Source organism: Peromyscus leucopus, chromosome X (genome assembly GCF_004664715.2).
Source record: "Peromyscus leucopus breed LL Stock chromosome X, UCI_PerLeu_2.1, whole genome shotgun sequence".
NCBI classification, from domain to species: domain Eukaryota; kingdom Metazoa; phylum Chordata; class Mammalia; order Rodentia; family Cricetidae; genus Peromyscus; species Peromyscus leucopus.
Genome location: NC_051083.1, coordinates 51,602,523 through 51,628,527, shown reverse-complemented (window position 1 = coordinate 51,628,527; position 26,005 = coordinate 51,602,523). Strand labels below are relative to the sequence as shown.

At 37.2% G+C, this 26,005-nt stretch overlaps 1 pseudogene; it reads right to left on the bottom strand.

Moving 5' to 3' along the window:
- Positions 1-6,799: 6,799 nt before the first annotated feature.
- LOC114683263 lies at positions 6,800-7,867 on the bottom strand (annotated as a pseudogene).
- Between the last annotated feature and the right edge of the window lie 18,138 nt (positions 7,868-26,005).

The following is a 26,005-nucleotide window of genomic DNA, read 5'->3' as shown; positions in this document are numbered from 1 at the left end:
ATCTGTGTGCTTCTTCTTAGGAAGATCTGAGGATTTCAGAACATCACTTTCTAACTTGAATTAAATTATAAAGAAACACTAATCAGCCGGGCGGTGGTGGCGCATGCCTTTAATCCCAGCACTCAGGAGGCAGAGGCAGGCGGATCTCTGTGAGTTCAAGGCCAGCCTGGGCTACCAAGTGAGCTCCAGGAAAGGCGCAAAGCTATGCAGAGAAACCCTGTCTCGAAAAACCAAAAAAAAAAAAAAAAAAAAAAAGAAACACTAATCAAACCCACATTGATGGAAATTCTGGAAAGTAATCAACTTATCCTCAAAAATATCAATGTCATGAAAGAGAGTTATTGAGCAGGTATTTTAGACTAAAGAACTCTAAGCTGATAGAATTTATTACAGTATCTAATGCTGAAATGGATCCTTTTGTTATGAATACCACTGAGACAATTATTAATTGAATGACAACTGAAAATTATGTAGTATCTATTTAATAATAATTTTTTATGTACAATGCTGTCAAGAAGGTCATTACCCTATACCAATTATGTGAAACTAGAATACAAACTTTGGGGCTATTAACCTGTCCTAGTTAGAGTTTCTAGTGTTGTAAAGAGAAACCACGACCACAGCAACTCATATAAAGGGAAAACCTTTAATTGGAGTTGCTTTCAATTTCAGAAGTTTAGTCCATCATCATCATGGTGCAACATGGTGGCATGTAGGCAGACATGGTGCTGGAGAACGAGCTGAAAGTTCTACATCTTGCCTTGCACTCAACAGGAAGTGGTCTGAGACACTAGGCACATCTTGAACATAGGAGAGAACTCAAACTCACCTCCACAGTGACACACTTCCTCAACAAGGCCATACCTACTCCAACAAAGCCACACATCCTAATAGTGCCGCTCCCCATGTGCTTATGAGGGTAATTACATTCAAACTCCCATATAACCTATCATGCTACCAAACAACCTACTCTTTCATAATTCAGAAAAAAATGTGCTTACAAATTTCCTGCAGGCTAAGATAGTTTATAATATTAATTCATAAAGATCATCATGTCATTGGCAGATATAACATGTGCCTGAAATATCGAGTGCAATGAAACAATCTTTACAAAGTTGTTTAATGAATATATTGAGAGAGTAATAATATATTTTTGATTTTTTACAATTAATTGTATTCCTAGAAAACAAAGTAATAAATAATATATTGCAATTTGAAAAATAATGAAATTAGCATATTTGACAAATAATACTAGGATATCACATTTTTTTAGGAAATTAAGAATCCATGGATTCCATATATTTAAAACTATATATAATTTATGCTTTTGAAATTCCAGATCTCTGAAGAGATAATCTGATCAAAATAGCAGGTGTAAGTTGGTGCCTGTACCGCCATCCACACATTTGAAGAAAAGTACGTAATAGTTAACTGCTTCATAATGATTCCAGAATACCCAGACTCATGTTCCTCTTTTACCAAAAGGTGGCAGCAGTGATCATCTTACTATTATGCTCTAGTTGCCTAGTGGAGTTTCCTCTTTGCGTTGATGTTAAGAGACAGCAGCAAGTTTGTCAATTTCCCCAGAAGTTACTGCTGTTGCTCATGCCTGCCAAAATGTGCCTTTGCACCACTGGTACCTGCTGATCCTTCTACCATGCTGGCTAGTGTTGGGAATTGAGATTGATTAACATCTGAGATGAGAATATTATTGCATGTCATTGGCAAAGCTTCAAACATGTTAATATCACTCTTCAGAAAACACTCTATTCCATTACTTGAGAAACAAAAACTGCTGTAATGATGCATTTCTTTCTTGTGTTAATTAAATTTTAAGTGCTTTGTTGTTTTGCTCTGTTTGTGTTCACAGTTTCACTGTGCTAGAACTTATCAAGAGTTCAAGGGAGTAGAAAAGAACAAAGCCTAAAAGGCATATTAAGTCCTCCTTGTATTTTTCCCTTTGCTGAAGCTCATTACCTTGCCTTTACCTGTCCTTTAGATTTACATAGATATCAGTAAAATTAAGAGTTGCCAAAGTGTTAGCTTATTCACATATAAATAAGTGCACTTTGAGTTCATACACTTAAGCAAACACACATGTGATATAATACAGTTTTTTTTTTTTCAGAAACGTATGACACAGGCTGCTAGACTCTGTTGTAATACAAGCTCATTGCTCCTACTCATAACATTTGAAACATTAGAAACTTGAATAAAAACCCTCACAGAATTCCCCCAGATCCGCCTCTAATGTAAGAATGTATTCACTATTACTTAAATGGTCTTTCAAAAGCAGGGAGTGGTGGTGCAGCCTTTAATCCCAGAACTAGGTAGACAGAGGCAGGCAGATCTCTGAGTTTGAGGGCAATCTGGTCTAAAGAGAGTGTTCGGGACAGCAAGGGTTACACAGAGAAACCTTTTCTCGAAAAAACAAGAACAATGAAAACACCCTGTATTTCAAAGTCTCATTTATGCCTTTTAATGTTTACTAAAAATGTATACAGAAACCCACCATCAAGCCATGTGAAATTTTATCCTGTAAATATGATGGAGAGAGAGAGAGAGAGAGAGAGAGAGAGAGAGAGAGAGAGAAGACAGAGAAAGACAGAGACAGAGAGAACAGAGAGAGACAGAGAGAGACAGAGAGTACATGTATAGCTCATAAAGTTGAGGTAAAATCAAATTACCTGTTAAAATTATTAATCATTAATAAAAGATTGTAATTAAAAGAATGTCATTACCCTTTAAAATTATTTAATTTCCTGAGTAAATTAATTCTTTTAATTTAATGAAAAAGCATCATGTACATATAATAAATAATGTTGAATTAGAACTTTGAAATATACATTTTTTACTAGCCTTCAATATATTGAACTAATGTAAACTTGAAAATAAAGAATTATTTTTTTTTCCTGGAGCTGTAAACAGCATGGTCATGGAAGAAGTCATACCTTTCATGGAAGAAAATCAGTAGTAGTTAAAATTGTACATTAGATAAATAATACAGTTCTTTTTAACAGGTGGTCTTCATTTGTAAAACATGCTTAGATGCCAATGTATAACTTAAAATCCACTGGGATTTTCAAATAAGGCGCATTAAACACCCCTCTCTCTCCATCTTCCTTCCCTGCTCTTCCTCTCTCCCAAATTAAAGCAAAATTCAAAGCTTCATGAAGAAAATCATTTCAAAACAAAACTTTAACATCAACTGTAGTGAAGACAACAGATAGTATCAAGCTCTCTAATAGAAAATATGCAATAGCAGCTTCTCAACATGATGAAACCACTATTAAAATAATAATTATTCTGTGGATGTTGTATTTTTAACCAATATTTTCCTTGTTTATTTCAGCTTTGAATATTTTACTCATATTCTTACTACATGGTCTATTTGGCTTATTACCTATTTTAATAAAGCAGATGGATTACAACTAATAATGTTCATATACACATTATTTTTAATTAGTAAATTTAATGGAGAAAAATCCAAAGGTAATAAAAATATTAAAATTAGTAGAATTAATGTGTTTCTTAATGAGGCTTTGCTGTGGAATGTCATTCTGTATGCTGTGAATATGTGTTGCTCTGATTGGTTGATAAATAAAATGCTGATTGACCAGTAGCCAGGCAGGAAATATAGGCAGGGTAAGCAGACAAGGAGAATGCTAGGAAGAGGAAGGGCTGAGTCAGGAGTCACCAGTCAGACACAGAGGAAGCAAGATGACAAGGCAGAACTGAGAAAAGGTACCAAGCCACATGGCTAAACATAAATAAGAATTATCGGTTAATTTAAGTGTAAGAGCTAGTCAGTAATAAGCCTAAGCTAATATTCATATAATTGGTAATTGATAAAAGCCTCTCTGTGTTTATTTGGGTCTGAGCAACTGTGGACAGGGCAGGACACAGAAAAATTTTCAACTACAATTGGTGCCTCACTGTTGGGCATTGATCCACATAAACCTAAGAAAACTTAAGGATTCTAAATGCACAGAAATGGAGCCACATTAAGCTTCACAGTCTCATGCCAGCAGCAGTGCAGACTCATCTCCCGACAGCTGCCTACAAAACAGAGCTGGCTGCCAGCCACCATGAGCTAAGGGGCATGGCTGCAGATTCTTGCTGCAGTATACAGATGCATCTGCAAACTATGCAGCATAGTGCTTGGTGGATATAACTTTTGCTAGTACAGACAAAAAAAATTAAAAGATTTCTGGGCTACATGCTCATTGATAGAGACAGACCCACTGTTTCTGAGAGTTGGTGGTACACATTGCTCCCAGAGCTGGTGTACCACCACCATATTTGTAAACTGAGGAGGGTGGAGCCAGAAGCCAAGTAGTTTAGTAGTTTAAAATCTCTCCTGGTCAGAGAAGGATTATAGCTTCACAATAAGTCAGATTTAGATGAAATAAAACTCTAAATGGTTTACAGTGTGTGTAAAAATGTATGTATGCATGGAAGAGAGAGGAAAGGGAGTGCATGCAGTTATATAAAGAATTAGATAGTTTTTTTGGGGGGGGGTTCGAGACAGGGTTTCTCTGTATAGCTTTGTGTCTTTCCTGGGACTCACTTGGTAGTCCAGGCTGGCCTCAAACTCATAGAGATCCGCCTGCCTCTGCCTCCCGAGTGCTGGGATTAAAGGCATGCACCACCACTGCCCGGAAGAATTAGATAGTTTTAAACAATAAAGTTTTTAAAGAGACAGTAAAAGTAATATAAAAATAAGCCACATAAAGATGGAGATCACACGGAGAGTCTGGATTGTGTTTTCTTTGGAATTTTTAAGTGGAGAAAGACATTTGATTGTAAAAACTGTTGATTAAAGCATATATATATATATATAGTATCTGGACTTCAAAGTTTATGTCTAAGGTCCTGCTTTTTTTTCCACAGAAGATGAGAACCTGTGGATTGCTTATAGGCTAATATGGTTTGATCAAGGAAGACCCCCTGAGAGGCCCAGATGATGCAACATCCAAAAACAGCTTCAAGGCAACTGGCACAGAGAATATAGCATTATAGACTACTACAGTCAGGACTTACCATAATCTTTAATTTTCTCAGGATGCCCACTAGATCACCAGTGCCATTGTCTAGCAGGAAGTTGTATGAGGAGCTATTCCCCAATTCCCCAAATATTGTTTGTGAATGATTATTTTTATTTAAAGCAGGTTGACTCTCTTTCTGAAGAAGAAAAGGGGATACAGTCTCTTTATAGAGAAGAAAAGGTGATAGTATAGATATGACAGGATGAAAGGGTAGAGTAATGAACCAACTTTTAAAGAGCAGAAACTTGTTTAAAAATGTTTTACATTGCTATGGATATTAGTTTATTGATACAAATTTAGAGTTGATTTTGTTATAATATATTTCTACTCTCATTTAAGGTATTATGTTTATGTAACTCATTTAAATTGTCATAGATAAATAAGAAATACAGATTAATAATTAGTCTTCTATGATAGTCAAACTTATAGTCATGTTAAGTTTTCTAGGTATACATAGATATAATTCAATTAGGTAAGTAATCTTCAAACACTTCAAAGACCTACAGAATATGGCATTTAAAATGTTTTTAAAATTTAGACTTTCTGGACAGTGAGACAGGTCTGCTCCTGGCAGCACCAATCTACTTCAGAGAAGATAATGGGCATTGAAGAAACTCATTATGGAGTTTGCTTTCTTTGTGGCAAAAGTTAGCCACTGGGCAAAAAAGTGCCCCGTGTTGACTGATGACAATATGCTATATAAACTGGACATGCAGGACCCATAGGAAGATGACCACTGAACTGTGCAATACAAAATGATTCTTCGGGTTACTGCTTCACAGAGGAGACAGCCAAGCATTCTATAGGACACAGGGAAAAGTGAATAAAAAACTCTAGCCTATAGGCTGAAGATGGATGCCCAACGTTAGAGGAAATTTTGGTGACTGTCCAGGCAGGCAGCTGTCTCTGTCATTTTCAGATTTTGGGAAGTTGCTTAAAATACATTTCCTGTTTACTTAGGTAATATTTTATCCTTCTGAGGTCTTTGATGTAGTTGAAGACTAGATAGTTATAATTTTCCTTGGTTAGGATAAAAGATAAATTAAGTATGAAACTTTAGACTTATAAATATAGGATAGATGATAAAATTTTTCTTTAATTTTTACAAAACACAAATAGACTAGATATTGTAACTGTAATTCTTGCTTGATAACTGGTCTATTATATGTGATTTTACTATGTTAAAGTTAAAACCTTCCTTTTTGATTAGACAGAAAAGAAGTGCTGTGGAATGTCATTCTGTATGCTGTGAATATGTGTTGCTCTGATTGGTTGATAAATAAAATGCTGATTGGCCAGTAGACAGGTAGGATGTATAGGCCGGGCAAGCAGACAAGGAGAATTCTGGGAAGAGGAGGGATGAGTCAGGAGATGTCAGTCAAACACAGAGGAAGCAAGATGACAAGGCGGAACTGAGAAAAGGTACCAAGCCATGTGGCTAAACATAGATAAGAATTATGGGTTAATTGAAGTATAATAGCTAGTCAATAATAAGCCTGAGCTAATGGCTGCTTGTAATTAATATAAGCCTCTCTGTGTTTATTTGGGCCTGAGCAGCTATGGACAGGGCAGGATACAGGAAAACTTCCAACTACAATATTTTGCATTTTCTTTCTTTTTCCCCATAGACAACACCACACATAGTCACAAGGGCAGTATAAGAGTGATGGGAAAGATCCTGAAGGCCCCCTCTTCAATATCAAGAGGGTAGGCCCTGGTGTGTCAATGGGGCAGCCTTAGATCACCTTTGCTTAGTAGGCAGGGTTAGAGATGAAGAGAGATTCACTGGCTCCGGCTCCACAGTGACCACTTGGGGTATACTTTCCTTGACAAGCGAGGCTGTTGGCTAGGGCTCGCTTGATGTACTCCTCCTGGGCAGCTTTCAGGTTTTCATTCTTCCCACCCCAGACCTTCAGAGCAGAAGCCTGCAAGGCCCCGCCATAAGAGAAACTCAAGGCCCATGGCTTCAGCAGCAGGCACTTGATGATAGCATTGAGGTTGATGGACACCTCTTCCTCACTCTGTCCTCTAGACAGGAAATTGACAGCAGGGAACACTGTGCAATGAAGTGCTGTGACAGTTGCCATGGCAATCTCCTCATTGGAAAATTTCAGGGTACAGGCATGGCCTGGGGTAACCATGTTGGGCTTCAGCAATGTGTCTTCCAGACAGAGATGATGGTCACTCAGAGCCTTGTAGACAGCAGCCAGTACCTTCTCAGTTACATACTGACAGTGCTTTAAGTCATGGTCCCTGTCAGGGAAGATTTCAGGCTCTATAATGGGTATAATGCCATTCTGCTGGCAAATGCTGGCATAACGGGCCAGAAAATTGGCATTTTCCATGATAGCAAGGGTTGAAGGAGTATGTTCCCCAATCTTTAGCACACAACACCACTTAGCAAAGTCAGCTCCATCCTTCATATCCTGGGCACAGTTTTTAGACAGCCCATACACCCCTTGAGCGGTGGTCTCGCCATTGGTTCCTGCCAGGGGCACCACGCCTTTATCTACCTTAATGCCCACAGCACTGCCCTTGGACTTGATAACTTGGGTGAAGGGACAGTGTTTTGTGGAAGAGGATCACCACCCCAAAATGCAGAAATTCACAAGGTCAGCGGCAATCAGCAGCAGCTGACAGTAGAAGTGTCTGTTCTCTTCGGTGTTCTCAGTGCCCGTGGACTGCAGCCACTTGGCAATGCTTCTGGTAGACTCATCTGCAGCCAGGATGCGCTTGCCTGGAGCCACAATTCTATGAGCGAGGTCAGCCAGCTCCTTCTTCTGCTCCTGGGTCAGTGCTGGGTATGGGTAGCGCATGGTGCCAGTCTTAGCACATTCCTGGCACAGGAGGGAGTGGATCTGCCCAGTATGGTGGTGGGTAAGTGAAAGGACTGAGGAGCAAATGCAGCTAGAGTCACCAGAACCCTGTTCTGCAGTGAGTTCCAAAAGAACGCAGTCTATTCAGCTGAGGGGAGTTGGGTGGGGGAGCTTTGCATTTTCTTCTGTTATACATCACCATACTACAGACTGCTCTTTAGAATAGAAGGTAAATGAATAGCAAATAAATTTTTATCTATACATTATAGTATTTCTCTTGTCCATTGAGTTATTTGGGTTCCTTCCTATTTCTTTTACAAAATTGGGTGTATGCTTCATTGATTTAGGAAGTTCTCATCTATAGATCCTTTCACTTTTCCTTTAAACATGCATTAAAGTCAAATAGGTCCTGAAGAGTCTTTCATCTACATGACAGTTATTATTTGTTCCTGTTATCTCAAGCCAATCAAATTGTCATCTTTGCATTAAGAGTTGAGTTTTGCTCAGAACTCTTTACACTCCTACTTGTAAGTTCAATAAAAGTTGGAAAAGCTATGAAATGACTTGACTGCTGAATCTCAGCCAAGAAAGCCAATTAATCTGATTATGACCCATGGAAAGTTACAAAGACTGAGATAAATACATTGGACTAGTTAATATAATGAACCTCTCAAGATACAAGATAAATGATTGCAACAATTAGATTTTATTTTCTGTCTTTTCAAGCCAACTGCTTTTATAACCTAATAACATATCCTACTGATGAGAATATTTTCTGTATGGAAAAATATTCTTCTGTTGGAAGAGAAAAGGTCACATCCAGTTTAGAAAAATCATTTTGAAAGCTTTGGTATTTATTTGTTCTGAGAAATGATTCTTCAGTGTACACCAGGAGCTACCTGTCAATAGGTGCCCTTGTATTCTATTTAACAACAGGCTTCCATTGTTTATATACCTGATTGAGGGAATAAAGGATTCATACTTGAGGGGTTACATAGGGTACATAATATAGATATAGCAGAATGAGTAATAGTGTCTACCAGAAAGTTCTTCCCTGGCTATTGTGCATGCATGTGTGTGTGTGTGTGTGTGTGTGTGTGTGTGTGTGTGTACTTTGTTTTTTTTTTTTTTTTTTTTTTTTTTTTTTTTTTTTTTTTTTTTTTGAGACAGGGTTTCTCTCTGTAGCTGTAACTATTCTAGAACTCACACTTCAGACCAGGCTGGCCTTGAACTCACAGAGATATGCCTGCCTCTGCCTCCCCAGTGCTGAGTTTTAAGGCATGTGCCCATTTTTAACACTATATTTACATTTTTTACTGGGACTGATAGATGATATAAAAGAAAGATATTTTCAATCTATTATTGTTGTTCTTGTTATTGTTGTAGATGCTGTTATTACCCTGTGATAAGAAAGATGGTTTTGTTTGCCTAATATTCCATTCATTTTCATTTTCTTCTAACATTCATCCTAATGGGTGTGGGGCCCTGCACTACATTTTTAAACTTCTCACAGTTTGTAGAGCTGAAATAGACTTCTAATAATGAAATACATGGTTTTCCTTTCAAATTGCCCCATAAAACATGTACTACTTCTTGAACATTCATTTTACTTATACTTAAGAATTAAATATTACCTAATTTGAAGTTATATTTCTTTGTTGCATATCATACTCATTTGAAGATAATAAGGCCACTCAAGGTAATGATAAAAACAATGATTTTAATAGTCATATTCCTTTACTATAACATACAAGCCAAAACATTGAGGCATTGTGTGGAAGGGCTAGGGTTATAGCTCAATAGTAGAACACTTGCATTGAATGCAAAGTTCCAGATTCTCCCTCCCATGCCCCCACCACACATGCCAAATAATCACATTAGAGAAAACATGGAATGCTAAAAATTATGGATTAGGAAAGATATCAAACCAACAATGAAGCCTTTCTTTCCCACATAACATTTTAATGTGTGAATTACTACTAAACAAATGAAATGTTTATTGTATTTCTTTAGTTCTAGCCTTTCTGTTGAGGACTCAGATAAAGTTAAGATAGCTGCTTTAGGAAACAGGAGGAAGAAAAACTTTAATTGTTAGGAGGAATCCACTCAGTCTGGCACCAGAAATTTGATATCACTTCAAAGTTCTTCCCGCAGTGATTTACATCTGAATAACATGTCTTCTGACCCACAGGTTCTCCAACTTTCCAAAACAATGTGGGTAGCTCTGGCTCACATGTTCCAACATATGAAACTAGAGGGACATTTCATATTCAAATGATGACACTATAGAATAAAAGGAATCAATCTATTAAATTCTCACCCAAATCTTGATTCTTTATAAAAAAAAAAATTTGTTTTAGTAACTGAATAAATGCCTATTTCTCATTTGAAAAAATGTTATATTCAAAAGTATAAGATAAATATTTACAGTTTTGTGGAAACATAAGATACAATTAATGCATTGTACATGTTATAGTTTTAATAGGGCATACTTATAGAAAAAGAATGATTTGTTAAGTATTACAAATTCAAAGTTATACAAATAAACATAATTATATTTTTGAAAATATTGATCAATCTGCAGTGGAACAAATTTCTGATTTTCAAAGAAGGGAGTGGAATAATTGAGAAAATAGAAAATTAATTAATGTAATGCCATTGTCTATTATTAGGAATGAGCTTGTATGTATACACATTAACTATAACACATATTATAAAGATACAATAATTTCTGATATAATGATATTTTATATAATATTTAAATAATTCTTTTTATGCACACTGATATCTGTGCTGCCATAAAAATTAAACAAAGCTTAGATTGATTAAATAAATTTAGATTCTCTCAAATCTAAAGTTGCCTAAGTTTTTCAGGTAATTCAAAGACAAGTCAGTTTAGAAGTCGTGTGTTGCCATAAAATGCTGATCTCAAATGGATACTGGTGATTGTTTCCCCAACTGCCTTTCCCTGTTGGATAGGAAAAGGGAACCAATTGATTTTCTCTTGGCTTTGCTACTTGATAATGATTGAAAATAGGTGGGAAGCTAATGAAGTTACAGATGCTTTCAGCTTGTCATTCTAAGTACACACTGAAGGGACTGAACAGCTCAGAGGAACACATCCTGCATCTGTAATGGCTAGTCTCTTGAAAAGTATATAAACACTTGATTAGTTATGAGGCACCAATTGACCTTTTTTTACACTCATTGAGCATTAAACAGCATTAATTACAAACTTCTGAAAAGCATCTGTTTAGTATATTCCATCTTTTCATTATATCTCAGGAACTATGGTAATTGAGTTGAATAACATGTCCAGAGAAATCAATGCATCAGTTTAGCATGAGAAAGGAAAACAGATGAACAGCATAGAATTGAGAGGCAATAATCTTAATACATGTGTTTATAGAGGTTTGGTGTTTGATTAAAAATTAAGTTATCAGTAGAAAAATATATGTTCACTTAAAAGATGAGCTAATATGATATTACCTTGCAGAAAATAAAATATATTGATGTGGTTTTATGTATTCTATTATTCATAAAAGCAGATTTCTGAAAGAATTACATTTTTAAAGAAAATTAAAATGTTAAAAGGACAACTATTAGGATCTTGAACAAGGAATAACTTCTTTAAACAAGACATAAGTTTTAAAACAAGGAAAATCAAAATTTGATTTATATGTAAAATGACAGCATTCATTCATAATTCAAATGAAAGATTATAGGATAATTCTTTCAAAATATTTACTTAATCTCTGTCATAACTTGCATTGGAAGTAAGTTTTTTGTTAATCTGGAATCTTGTGTACCTATATCAAATATGGTAGATTTAACTCAATATAACTTCTTAAACATATTACCGAGTTTAGAAAATATAATGTATGGCTAGTGAATGATATAACTATAGTAAAAATAAACAATACACAGAAAGTCCTAATATTACTTTAATATAGTCTACGCTACAACTTCACATAAGAACACACTATTTCATACAATTGTATACAAAATAATGACATGTGAAATAATCAACTAAATTCACAGCTATACTGTAGCATTTAATTCAAGTAGAACAGATATATAAAAATAGATAGATAGAAAAAATATGTTGAATTGGAGAGTGCTGGAAGTGTGAGGGGCAGAAAAAATAAATTAATTTAATAGTAAAGATGCCCATGAAAGACATAACTGATAGAATGAATATGTTTTTAAATGGGGATTTATTCGATTGGCTTACACTATACTGAGGGAAAGTCTGAGAACCCAGTAGCTAGCTGCTCAGTTCACCAGGCTAGATGCCTCAACAGTACCAATCTGGTGCTGAAGGCCTGTAGGATCCCTGTGTAGTCACTGTTCTTCAGTCCTTATTAGAACATTAAAGTAGCTGGGTTCTATGTCAGTGAAGGACAACAATAGTAACAGCACCAATAGAACAGATGTATTCATCAGCAAGGAAAAAGGTGAGCAGACCAAAGCAGCACTGTGTTCTCTAAGGCCTCCTTATATATGAGCTGAGTGCAGAAAGTGCTGCTCTCTGTGATGGAGGGTCCACCCTCTTTAGTCCTTCCATTAAATACCTTCAAAAATTGGGCCAGTTGAGTCCTAGTTGATTCCAGATTCAATAAACTTAACCATCAAGATTAACCATCACAATTATGTTTCTAGAGAAAAAAATGTCATGGAGAAGATATTAGACTTGAAATTTCTAGAAAATGAAAAAAAAAAACAAGCCATAAAGATAGCTAGAAGCTCATTCCAGGCATACTGTGCAAGGCCCTGAATTAAGAATAAAATATACTGACATACTCAGGGGAAAAAAAGAGGAAGCACTTCTGGCAGAGAGCAGAGTGAGTCAGAGAATAATTATTATGTGTGCCATTAACTATTAGAAAGAGACTCCCTCAGAGGGAGCCCAGATGCCATTACAGATGTTGAGAGCAAGGGTACCATTATCTGACCCAATTTCTTACAGATTCATCGAGATGGCCTTCTTTACAGTAGACTGAGGGGAAAAAGAAAAACCAGGGCAGCAGTCAGATTATTACAGATAACTAGCCACTAGGTGGTGGTGGTTTATCACAGAAGTGAAGAGGGTAAAACCATAATTTGAAGGATGAATCTACAGGATTTCCTTACAGAGTAAGTGTGAGGTGTGAGCTAAAGAGTCAAGGATGGCATCAAATTTTTTTAAACGAGAAAAATTGAGTATATACACTTAGTTAACTAAAGCAGAAAAAAAGTCTGAAAATGGGTTACAAGATGACCAGTTTTGTTTTATATTAAGTTTGAAATATTAGGTTTACTATCATATATAGATTTCAAGAAAGTTAGATTGTACTCATCTCATCTAAGAGTCACTGGCATAAAAATTAACAAATTTAGGTTGCATTACAGCTGTACCAGTTGGGGCTGACATCCCCATGGTCACCTATTCTCTGCATTAGTCTGTATGTGTGAACCCATGGACTCTGGAACATGTATAGGTTGGCAGTAATTCTACTATAACAAAATTAATCTCCACTTTCAATTTATAAGAAACAAAAAGCTTCTGGGCCTGGTAGTGCAGACCCATAATCTCAGTTACTCATTAGGCTGAGGCAGAAAGATCACAATTTTCAGATCTGTCCAGACTTCATAATGAATTTAAAAAGTAACATAGCAAGATTCTTTATCAAATTTAGAAAAGACTTCAAAAGTAGTTCAGTGGAGGTGTTCTTGCCTAGCATGTAAGCCCAGTAATAAAAACATTTCATCATTTCTTTATAGCCATAAAGTTAAGTTGATTTCTTGCAGCTAATATGTATATGATTGTGCTTCAGAATTACTCCCTACAGTCTGCACTTTTTATTTGTTGTCTTCCCTCCCTTCCTCCCTCCTTCCCTCTCCTCCTTCTTCCTCCTCCTCCTCCTCCTCCTCTTCTTCTTCCTTCTCTCTCTCTCTCTCTCTCTCTCTCTCTCTCTCTCTCTCTCTCTCTCTCTCTCTCTCTCTCTTTCTCGTAGCTAGAGTTTTCCTGCCTTGTCCACAGTCAGGACAAATCTTTGTCACTCGCCAGTCCCACAGCCGCTCAGACCCAACCAAGTAAACACAGAGACTTATATTGCTTACAAACTGTATGGTTGTGGCAGGCTTCTTGCTAACTGTTCTTATAGCTTAAATTAATCCATTTCTATAAATCTATGCCTTGCCACATGGTTCGTGGCTTACTGGCATCTTCACATGCTGCTTGTCCTGGCGGCAGCTGGCAGTGACTCCTTATGCCTTGCTGTTCTTTCTTTTCTTTTCTCCCCTCAGTTAGTCCTGCCTATAATTCCTGCCTAGCCACAGGCCAATCAGTGTTTTATTTATTGACCAATCACAGCAACATATTTGCCATACAGAACATCCTGCCTCTGCCTCTGCATCCTGAGGGCTAAGATTAAAGGTATGTGCCACTATGTCCTGCCTATTCTGTACCTTTTTAAGATTTATTATTTTTTATTTCATGTATAAATATATGCCTAATGTACATATTCACCACAAGCATGCAGTACCCATGGAGGCAAGGAGAGGGAAACCAGAGCTAGTGGAAATGCAGTTTGTTCATCATAAACAACCATGTAGAACCTGTTGCCTTGAAAGAATAAAGTCTCTCAACTGCTGAGCCTTGTTTCCAGCTTGGATTCTGTTCTTTTAATCAAATTGTATTTTTATGATAGTTATAATACAGTTAATGTGGGTGAGTTCTAGCTCATTGGTTCTTCACGCCATTTGTTACCCCAGCTCATAGATTCTAGATGTAATAAATCTCTATTTTTTCCATCACAGCTCTCTCAGCAACATTTTTTATTTGTATTTTGATCATCCTATTATAATTAATTTCTAAGGAACAATATGTCTGTCTCCTATTTTCTGTTAGTTTGTAGTTAACACAATTCAAAGCCCTTAGATCTCTTTAAATAATATGAAGAAATAAAATTGTCATTTTATATAATACATCAGTATTTCAAAAATATGTACACACTGAATTTAGTTCTCTTAAATGAGATTGTTTAGCCACAGATTCCTTGTTCTCCCTCTTCCTGCTCCCCTCCTCCCCACCTTCTCCCAGCCCACCCCCCCCCATTCCCATCTCCTCCAGGGAAAAGCCTCCCCTGAGGACTGAGATCAGTCTGGTAGACTCAGTCCAGGCAGGTCCAGTCCCCTCCTCCCAGGCTGAGCCAAGCGACCCTGCATAAGCCCCAGGTTTCAAACAGCCAACTCATGCACTGAGTACAGGACCTGGTCCCACTACCTAGTTGCCTCCCAAACAGATCAAGCCAATCAACTGTCTCACCTATTCAGAGGGCCTGATCCAGTTGGGGGCCCCTCAGCCTTTGGTTCATAGTTCATGTGTTTCAATTCGTTTGGCTATTTGCCCCTGTGCTTTAGCCAACCTTGGTTTCAACAATTCTTGCTCATATAAACCCTCCTCTTTCTCGCTAATTAGACTCCCGGCGCTCCACCCGGGGCCTAGCCGTGGATCTCTGCACTGCTTCTGATATGTAAAATTAAATTAAATTATAAAATACAAAAAAGAACACTATTTTGTTTACCTATGGAAAAAAAGAAATGTCTTGAGCATGGCTTTAAGAAGCACATTTCATTGTCAAGTTCACTGGCTTTGACAAATATCTTGTGGTTTTTTTTTTTTTTTTTGGTTTTTCGAGACAGGGTTTCTCTGTGTAGCTTTGTGCCTTTCCTGGAACTCACTTGGTAGCCCAGGCTGGCCTCGAACTCACAGAGATCCACCTGGCTCTGCCTCCCGAGTGCTGGGATTAAAGGCGTGGGCCACCACCGCCCGGCTTATCTTGTGGGTTTAAAGTCCACCATGTCTTAGGCAGGCTCCTTAATTTAACTAAAGTTCAGTTTCATTAATTATAAACTGGATTATAGTGGGAATTAAATAAAATTATTTGTTTTTCAAAAAAATGAGATTGTTTACTCCAATATGCCATAAATTATGTATGGTTGTATTAGGTACATTAAAGATAAAAGTTAAAGCTCATGTCGGTAATTGCTATTGTAGAATCTGTTTATAGAAAATCATACCTGGTCATGACGTTGATTTTATTACTGAATTAAACATTGTTTTTTCCCATATGCTTCTAGAAACACATATTTTGTGATTGAGAAAAAGATGTCTACCCCAGAGTATCATTTGAAAATACATTTCTTATTGCTTCTCAAGCTATATTTGTTTGAATCTCATACGATTTTGATAGGAAGTAATATGTTAGGTTTAAGTTGGTAAATGACAAATAAAAGAGAAAATTTTAACACTACATAAATAATAGGGTTGATTAAAGAAAAAAATCAGAACATTTAGAACAGAAAACCACTCATTCTAAAGTGAATACATAAAACAATAACTACCAAATCATATTTCTCAATCTGAACCAACTTGATGTTACTTCCCCTTTATGACTTTTGTTAGTTTTCTCTTTTATTCACATTTTGTTATCTCATATGTTTCTTTCATCTAAGGATTTTTATAATACTAATTAAAACAATTTCTCTGGAAAACCAGCTAGATTTCTCACTACTCAGAAGATGGGCTATATTTAGAAATACCTACATGCATATCCAGATATACATTTTAAGTAGTCTTTCTGGTCACTTCCAAAGGCTCAAAATGTGTCTCTTCCCATTTTCTAAAGATCCATAGGATTGTGCCAGATTCCACTGTGCTACACTATTGTTCCACTGTGATCCACTTGTTTGTTTATGACTGCATCACACAGATAAGATTCCCAGCCTACTTAAATCCCAGAAATAGTGAGATGGCATACTGTTTTGCCAAGTAGAAGATGATGAACATGTTGACTGTAGTGTTAGGTGGTTATTTATCCTTTCTGCTGCTTCACCAAAAATTTACACATGTGTCAAGAAATGTTCTGGGAAAACGTTAGAGTTTCTCTAAAGAGAATAGAAACCCTTCTAGCTGAACTGAGAAAAGAATTCTTATAGAAAAATCAAGTGCTTCATACTATCCTCAGTACATGTATAAGAAGAGAGTACAATCTGAGTGTGGTATATTGGGTAGCTTTTAACATTTTCCTCCTTTCAGGTTAAATTTCTTTCATGTGATATAAAATTACCTCTCAGAAATGAAGCAAAAAAGATTTTCCATTCCATCCTCTTTGACCAAACCAGTGTGGAAATGCCAATTGTCAGTATTTGCTGTAATAAGGATCTTATATTGCCATTTACTCTTTTTTTCTTCCATCATTCATCTTTAGAAGAGTGTTACAACTTCATCTTGACTTTCAGAATTATAAATGTTTCAATCATTGTTGAACCTGCTGTTGTACTCTGTGTAGAGCCACAACAGCCAACTCAGATATCCACAAGAAATACATGTTAAAAGCAATTGAAATTTGAATGTTAAGTTGACTAACAACTTTCAGTTTTGTGAATGGATCTGAAGGTCACATTCCAGGTCTGGGTCACAAGTGGAAAGCCCTGAGACTTTTTTACTTAACATTTTCACTATACCCTTTTGACCTGAATTTTAATTACATACTTACAATCAGCTGCAAGGGACTGTCTTTTTTTTTTTTTTTTATACCGGGAGGTCATCTGCCTGTTCTTTCGTTTAGGCTTTGGGTAAAGTGAATGACCTTCAACATTTATGTTATTCAATTATAATTAAATAAAGAAGCTGATTTTTTAAATTAGTCAAAAATATAAATTCACAATTTTAAGGAAGAAAGGTGTACGAATTGGAAATTGAAAATGGCTACACTCAACAAAATTTAAATGAATAAAGTATATAGTGTAAATACAAGGAAGTTATTTGTGAATATATAATGCATAATATATATGTACACATACATATATATGTTTCTTTAGTAATTGTGATGAGGAAGTTATGAATGTTGATCTGTCTAAATACAGATAGTATATATATATATATATATATATATATAACATTTAAATATTAAAATAATATATGAAAATAAATCTTTATAATAAAACTGAAATATAGGTGTTTTGAAAAAAAGCTAATTTATTTAGTGTAGTTTGCCTTAGAGTCTTAGTTTAGTTATTACATTAGTAGGAATTTGTCTTAAAGGCATAATCACTGTTACTCATATGCACAACACTGAAAACTTCAAAACACTACAAATAGTTGATAGAAGAAAACCAGTAAAATGAATTTCTCATCCATTTAATTATTATCAGAAGGCACTAATAATGAGTTATAAAAATTGATATTTTGTAAGCTATCATTTCAGTTTTTTAACCAGTGCATTACCACATATTATCTGTGAAGGGAGAAGCAAATTATTTATTCTTTAAAAGTTTAGTTTTTTTTTTTATTTTAAATCAAAGATAGTATTATTCATCTCCTATTGTTATGATGCAGACTACTGACTTTTGTTTGAGACAGGGTCTCTCACTGTAGCAGTTCTAGCTGTCCTGGATCTTGTTCTGTAGATCAAGCTGGCCTCAAACTCAGAGAGATCTGCCTGCATCAACCTTGCAAATGCTATGGTTAAAGGCGTGCACCACCACTATGCAGCAGATTACTGACACTTACTTATCATTTATATTCAATTGGACCTGGCCTTTATTATATTATGGCCATCATTATCATTATGTGACTGGTAACAATATAATACTTGTGTCTTAAAATATGTGCAGAACCTATGTTATAAATCAGTGATATTACTATTTTTGTGGAAATTTATAATAATATTCTTAGAAGAATGAAGCTAAGATAGATAGTAATTGACCACTATTTTTATATTGTATCTGCTTATTATCTATTGATAAAATATTTCAGTTTCCCAAAATAACAATATATTTCTTTCACTGTCAGTATAAATATAATTTGTTAATGAACAAAAAGATTACACAGAGTGCAGTCTAGGAAATCCATGTTAAGGCATATGCATTGCCATGAAATGGGTCAAAATAATCTATATTTAAGATTATTTAAAACAATAGAATAGCCTATCCGTGAGGCCACAAGTCTCCAATAGACAGTTTGAAACTTATAGTCACACAGAAAGCACTGGTTGCCCAGTGAGTCACAAGACAAGACAAAACAAAGTACATAAATTTGTAAAATAGATTTGTAAGGAAAAGGGTGGTTGGCAGGGGATGGAGGGAAATAGGAGATGATCAGGGTCAGGGCAACAGGAATGTATTTACATACATACATGAAATTATCAAAGAACAAATTTAATTAAGGTTTTAAACACAACAGAAAAGTCTTCTAAGAGAAGATTCAAGGGCGCTGGAGAGATTTCTCTGTGGTTAATACCCTATACTGTTCTTGCAGAGGATCTGAGTCTTGTTCCCAGCACTCATATTAGGGAGTCCATAACCACTCAGAACTCAAGCTCCGAATAATCTGATGCCTTCTAGCCTTTGAAGGTATCCACACAAATGAAAATACCACCAATAGTCATATATGCATACACATAATTAAAAATGAAAATAAATCTTAAGAAAGAGAAGATTCTAAAAAGCCAGCTCATGCACCAAGTCCCAGTTTTGGAGGTCCCATTCCCACTGCCTGGGGACCTCCTAAACAGTTCAAGCTAATCAACTGTCTCACCTATCTAGAGGCCCTGATCCAGTTCCATGGGGGCTCCTCAGCTATTGGTTCACAGTTCATGTGTTTCCACTAGTTTGGCTATTTGTTCTGGTGCTTTTTCCAATCATGGTCTCAGTATCTTTTACTCATATAATCCCTCCTCTCTCTCACTGATTGGACTTCCAGAGCTCCACCTGGGGCTTGGCCATGGGTCTCTGCATTTGCTTCCATCAGTTACTGGATGAGAGATCATGACAGTTAGGGTGTTCAGCCATCCAATCACCAGAATAGGTCAGCTCAGGCACAAGGGTCTATGCTGAGACACTATGCTCAGCCTTGATGTAGGGAGGAGGGGACTGGACATGCCTCAACTGAATCTACCAGACTGGGCTGACTCCCCAGGGAAGACCTTGCTTTGGAGGAGATGGGAATGGGGGTGGATTGGGGAGGAAGGCTGGGTGGTGGGAGGAGGGAGAATGGGGAAATCGTTGCTTATATGTAAAATTAAATTAATTATAAAATAAAAATATTTTTTAAAAAAGAAAGAGAAGGTTCATGAAACAAAGACTTGTATTGTCTACAAAGATTATATATGGGTCTACAGTTTTACATATCCTTGGGAAAGAAAATTAACAAAACAAAACAGAAAAATCTAAACTTAAAATTCCAAGGGAACTTGTGAAATAGAAAACCAAATTTTCTAAAGAAAATTATGATTTAAAAGAAACTTGATAACAGCTAGGTTATTTGGTAGGCTGGTCACCAGAGTAGACTGGTCCAGGCACCCTCTGGACCACTGCCAGCAGACCAAAGTGGGGTCAACCTTGTGGATTCCTGAGAGCCTCCCCAGCACCCTGCCTCTTCCTATCCCCATGATGTCCTCATCTATCATGGTATCTTCCTCCCTGCCCTCCCACTCTGTCCCTGTTCCAGCTTGACCCTCCCATTTCCCTATGTTCTCATTGCCCACTCCTCGCCCTCTGCATCCCCCCCCCCAGTCCACTCATGTATATCTCATCCACTTCTCCTTCACAGGTTCATCCATATGTCCCTCCTAAGGTCTTTTCCTGTTACCTAGCATCTCTGGAGTTGTGGGTTGCAGTCTGGCCATCCCTTCCCTCCCATTTAGTATCCACTTATGAGTGAGTACATACTATGTTTGTCCTTCTGAGTCTGGGTTATCTCACTCAAGATGATATTTTCTAGATCCATCTATTTGCCTGCAAATTTCATGATATCATTGTTTTTTTACTGCTGAGTAGTACTCCATTGTGTATATGTACCATATTTTCTTTATCCATTCTTCAGCTGAGGGACATCTAGGTTAGAGCCTTTGTCCAGTGACTGACTGAGGCAGATGCGGAGATCCACAGCCAGGCACCAGGCTGAGCTCAGGGAATCCAATTGATGAGAGAGAGGAGAGATACTGCAGGCAAGGGGAGTCAAGATCATAATGGGAGGATGTGCAGAGATGACCGGCCACACTAGTAGAAGCACATGAACTGTGGACTGGTGGCTGTGGAGCTCCCAAGGGACTGGACTAGGCCCTCTGGATATGGAAGACGTTTGTTTGGCTCAAACTGTTTGGGGGGCACCCAGGCAGGGGGATCAGGATCTGTCCCTGGTCAATGGGTAGGCTTCTGGAATCTGGTGCCTGTGGTGTGACACCTTGCACAGCCTTGGTGCAGTGGGAAGCGACTTGGACCTGCCTAGGCTCAGTATGCTGAGCTTTGCTGACTCCCCATGCGAGACCTCGATTTGGGGGATGTGGGGATGTGGGGTGGTTTGGGAAAGTGGACTGGGGGTGGGAGGAGGGTGGGTCTGTGGATAGCATGTGGAGTGAGTAGAAAAATTTTTAATAAAGAAAAATGAAAAAAAAAAAAGGAAAACACCACAAAAAAAGAAAGAAACTTGGATGCTGGGCCCTCACTGAGACTCTTCGTGGACATCCCATTGCTCCCCTGTGTCATGGAGACCCTGCAGTCCACAGTCCTAAGGACCAAATCCTGCCCTGCCATGATCCAGTAGATCACAGACAGGGGGTTGTTGGGGTGGACCAACACATAACCCTGGTTATTGGCAGTTGCAGGATTGGTCAGCCTGCTAGCTGCTGTCCCCTGACTTCACCACCAGGGTGAACCCTCCAGCATTGTGCTGGCTAGTTCTCTCTGTGTAGTGATAAGCAAGGAGTGGCTTCAGTTCTCCAACTTTCACATCCTCAGGGTTGTTTGTCCCACCTCTAAATCTTCAGGACCAGCTCTACTGTATTGCCCAGGAGAGACAAAGGGGCTACTCTCCTGAGTGCTGCAGCTGGTCAGGGGCATGGACAGCCCTCCTACTCTTATTACCTCAAGGCCAGCTTTTCTGCCTTCCTCAGGCATTGATTAGGGGGGTGCCTCTCCCTTGCCCATGCTGCCACATGACAACTTCTCATGCTCACAGTTTCAGAGCTGGCTCAGCCACGCCTCCACCAATGGGGTTGGTTCTATTGTGCTGTCCAGGCAAGGTATAGTGCCTGCATGTAAAAATGTATGAATAAAGGGTTTTGTACCAAACTTTTTTTTTTAAGCCACCAACCAGCAACCAATCATGATATGGAGACTTATTATTTAGGAATGTTCATCCTAGCTTAGGCTCATTTCTGGGTAGCTCCTTTAACATCAATTAACTTGTTTCTCTTTATCTACCTTTTGCTTCCAAAATTTTTATCCTTTCTTTCTGTATGTCTTACATTTCCTGCTGTTTCTATTTCTGACTGGCTGACAGCTGCCTGGCTTCTGGTCCTGTGCATGTCCCTCTCTTTCTCCTAGTTCTCTTCTCCTTCTTCTCTCTTGAGCCTAGATTTCTCCTACTTATTCTGTCTGCCAGCTCCACCTATCCTTTTTCTGCCTAGATATTGGCCATTCAACTCTTTATTAGACAAATTAGGTACTTGAGGCAGGCAAGGTGAAACAAATGCAACACATATTTATGTAATTAAAAACAAATCCTTACATTATTAAACAAATGCAGCATAAACAAACATAACACACCTTTATGCAGTTAAAGTAATATTCTACAGCATAAATGAATATAACACATCTTTGCTAGTTAAATATTCCACATTTTCCTCTTTTAGTCTAAATAGAAAGGAAAAGTTTTAACTTTAACATATTAAAATTATAAACAATAAAAACAATTATTAAGTAAGAATTATGTTTATAGTATTCAGTCCATTTGAACTTGGCAAATTCAGAGAAAATCCTCCCTTATCTAGTCCATCTTGATGAGTCCAAAGTTTGGTATCTAATTTACATTCTATCATAACTAAAGAAAACTATAACTAGTATTCAACTTTATCAAAGACCCCAGAAGGATATAATATAACCTGAGAAAACAGGAAGCACAGTTCAAGCCACTTCCAAAAACAACAGAGATGTTTGGATGTCTGGACAGTCACCCAAGGTTTCTCTGCAATCTTGGGGCATCCATCTTCAGCCTACAGGCCAAGAATATCTGGCAGACTTACTATGAAGAAGGAATTTTGAGAGACTGTCCTGTCTAGTCTTGTCAAATTTCAGCAGTCACTTTCCTGTGTGTCCTGCATGATGTCTGGCATTTACATGAGACAGGAATTTTGAAGGACTGTCTTGTCTTATCTTGGCAAAGCTTGTCAATCTTTTTCTTTGTGTCCAGCATGTCCAGTCTTTACAGCATACTGTCAGCAGTCAAGGCAAGAACAGTTTCTTTGCCCAGTGGATAACTTTACCACAATGAAACCAAATACCATATGGAGTTTCTTTGATGCCCATCATCATTTTTGAAGCAAATTTGTGCTGTCAGGGACAAATGTGTCACACTGTCATGAAAAGCCTCAGGTTATTAAACATCTTAAATGCCATATTCTATAGATCGTTGAAGTGTTTGAAGACCATCCATCTATCTATATTTACATATTTAATGTTGAAAACATACCTAAAATGACTACAAGTTTGATTATTACAGATGACTAACTACTAACCTATTTGTGAAATTATTAAGGCTACTCCACATAGTTAAAAGGGAGGTTTATTTTGTGGGGTAACTTACAAGTGAAGGGATAGTTTACAGGGTCTGGGAAAGGTATAGCGCAGTCCGGGGGTGTTCTTTGGAGAACTCTACTCAGTCTAGCTCCAGCTCCCAGGGTCCAGGAATCAAGAGAACCCCTGCATCTGGATCTCTGCTCTTCAGCGTCCTCTCTCAGCCCCGCCTTGTAGGCATGACCATTACTGAAGTCTCAGTGGGGGTTGGAACTTCCAGGTCAAAGCTGGAATGGATACCCACTACACTAACCTGCATTTCTTAATTATATATTACATTTTTAAAATGAGCTGCATAAAAACAATATCATAAACAAGAGTAGAAACATACATTCAGTATAACAAAAATAACTTTGAATTTGTATCAATATACTAAAATCTATACCAATGAAATATTTGAAGTTAATATTTGTCTTTTTATCCTATATTCTTATATTCCCCCTAAATGGTGACAAACATCCATGACTCACTGAATGATCAAAAACACCCAATTCACCTGTTGGGAATGTGGGCATCATGTTCTCTAGCCTAATTCCTGTTGTCTGTGAATTATTACATATTTAGGGAGCTTGACAAAATTGAGATAATGATTAAGTCCTGGGAAAACTAGTTATAACATTTGTTGTACATTCTCTGTGCAGTGGAAAAGCACAAGGCTTATCTGCAGTCCTGGATAGGATAGTCTATGAGGCTGGATTACCTTACCCAGCATCCTTTAAGCTGTTTTGGATGCAGAACTATGAGGAAACTACAACAGAGGCACTCTAAGAGGCTGAATCACCTGAGCCACCCATTTTCATTGGTGTCTGGTCCCCTTGCTTTGAAAGCTCACAAAATTTCAAAGGTAACATACATATTTGCATTAACACAAGTATGGACTGTGCATTGTACACAAGCCAGCCAAAGATGATTTTTTGTTTTATGTTTGAGCAGGTGAAATACTGTCTTGTAGTTTTTCTGGATTTATTTATCTCCATAGACAGGATTTTCAAGGGGTCTCCCCTGATCAAATCTGATCTCTATCAACCTTGAATGAATCCAAAGCCTTTTGTTTACTCTATAACATCTTTCCCAATGCAATACATTTTCTGACTTCTGTTTCAAAGTTGACACATTTCTAAAGTATCTAGGTTAGTTCAGTTTATCAGTCTCTCTTAAAATCCCTTGTCTCTCAGCAGATATCATTCATTCATCGGCCTTTAAAAATTCAAAATTAATACAACAACATACAGGATCCAGACTCCCTTTATATTTCCCATCTCTAGGTGGTTTAATTTTGCTTTTTCTATGACTGTCTATACTCATTTTATTTTCTTTCTTAAACCTATGCACAGTTTTAAACACATAATTACCTGGTTGGAGGTTTTTCCATCTGGATCTGTCTTTACTGTGGATCTCTATTCTTTTCTGTCTGCATGAGTAAAACCTTAAAATGCTAAGCTCCTGCTGGGTTCTTTGCCTGGATTTGGCCAGTGCCTGTGCTATAGCAAGTATTTTTACTTAGCTTGTTATTTCTACTCATTGTACTGGCTTTTTTCCCTTCATCCATCTCAGGCCCTATGTGGAAATTTGGGCCACACCTTGGAATGTCAAATATACCAGACTTTCTTTTGAGCCACTAACCAACTCCCAAATCATGACACAGAGACTTATTATTAGTTACGAATGCTCAGCCTTAGCTTATGCTAGTTTCTGGCTAGCTTTTTTCTTTAACTTAAATTAACCTGTTTCTCTTTTTCTAAATTTTGCTTTGGTACTTTTTCCTTTCCTTCTGTATGTCCTAATCTGTGTCTGCTGGCATCTCTCTCTTTCTCCTTTGTTATCTCATCTTTTCTTCTCTTGTTCTTCTCACACCTATATTTCTTCTCCTACTTATTCTTTCTGCGTGCCAACCCTGCCTATCCTTTCTTTGCAGGCAAGATGAATCAAATGCAACACATCTTTACATAATAGAACACACATCCTTACATTGTTAAGCAAATGCAGCAGAAACAAATATAACACATCTTTACACAGCTGAAGTAATATTCTGAAGTATAAACAAACATAACCCACTTTTGCCTATTTTAACTAATATTCCACAACAGGGATTTAATGCATGATTCACTGTGTCACATTATATATATATAATCTCAAAAAATCTTGGAGAAAAATGAGCCTTCAATTATTTGTGTGTGTCGGGGAGAGGAATTAAGTGATCATTTTTGTTATGCTACTAAAACTAAGCAAAGTGGAAACTACTGTAAAATCATAATGAAGTTGCCCTGCGATGTGTAGTAAAGTATACTTAGTATTCATGGCAACATATCAGTCTAAATAACTGCTAACTCATACACTCCCAACACTGGCTCCTTCTCTGTCCTCTCTTTCCATAGTCTCACATATGTTTTCTTACTCTAATTCTTATTTATTGACTCACCATTGTAAATTACGCTTCTATTTACTTTTTAAACATAACATGCATGTTTTCCCTTTTTATTCACAAGTGTATCAATCTTTTTAAAATTTTCCCCTTCAATG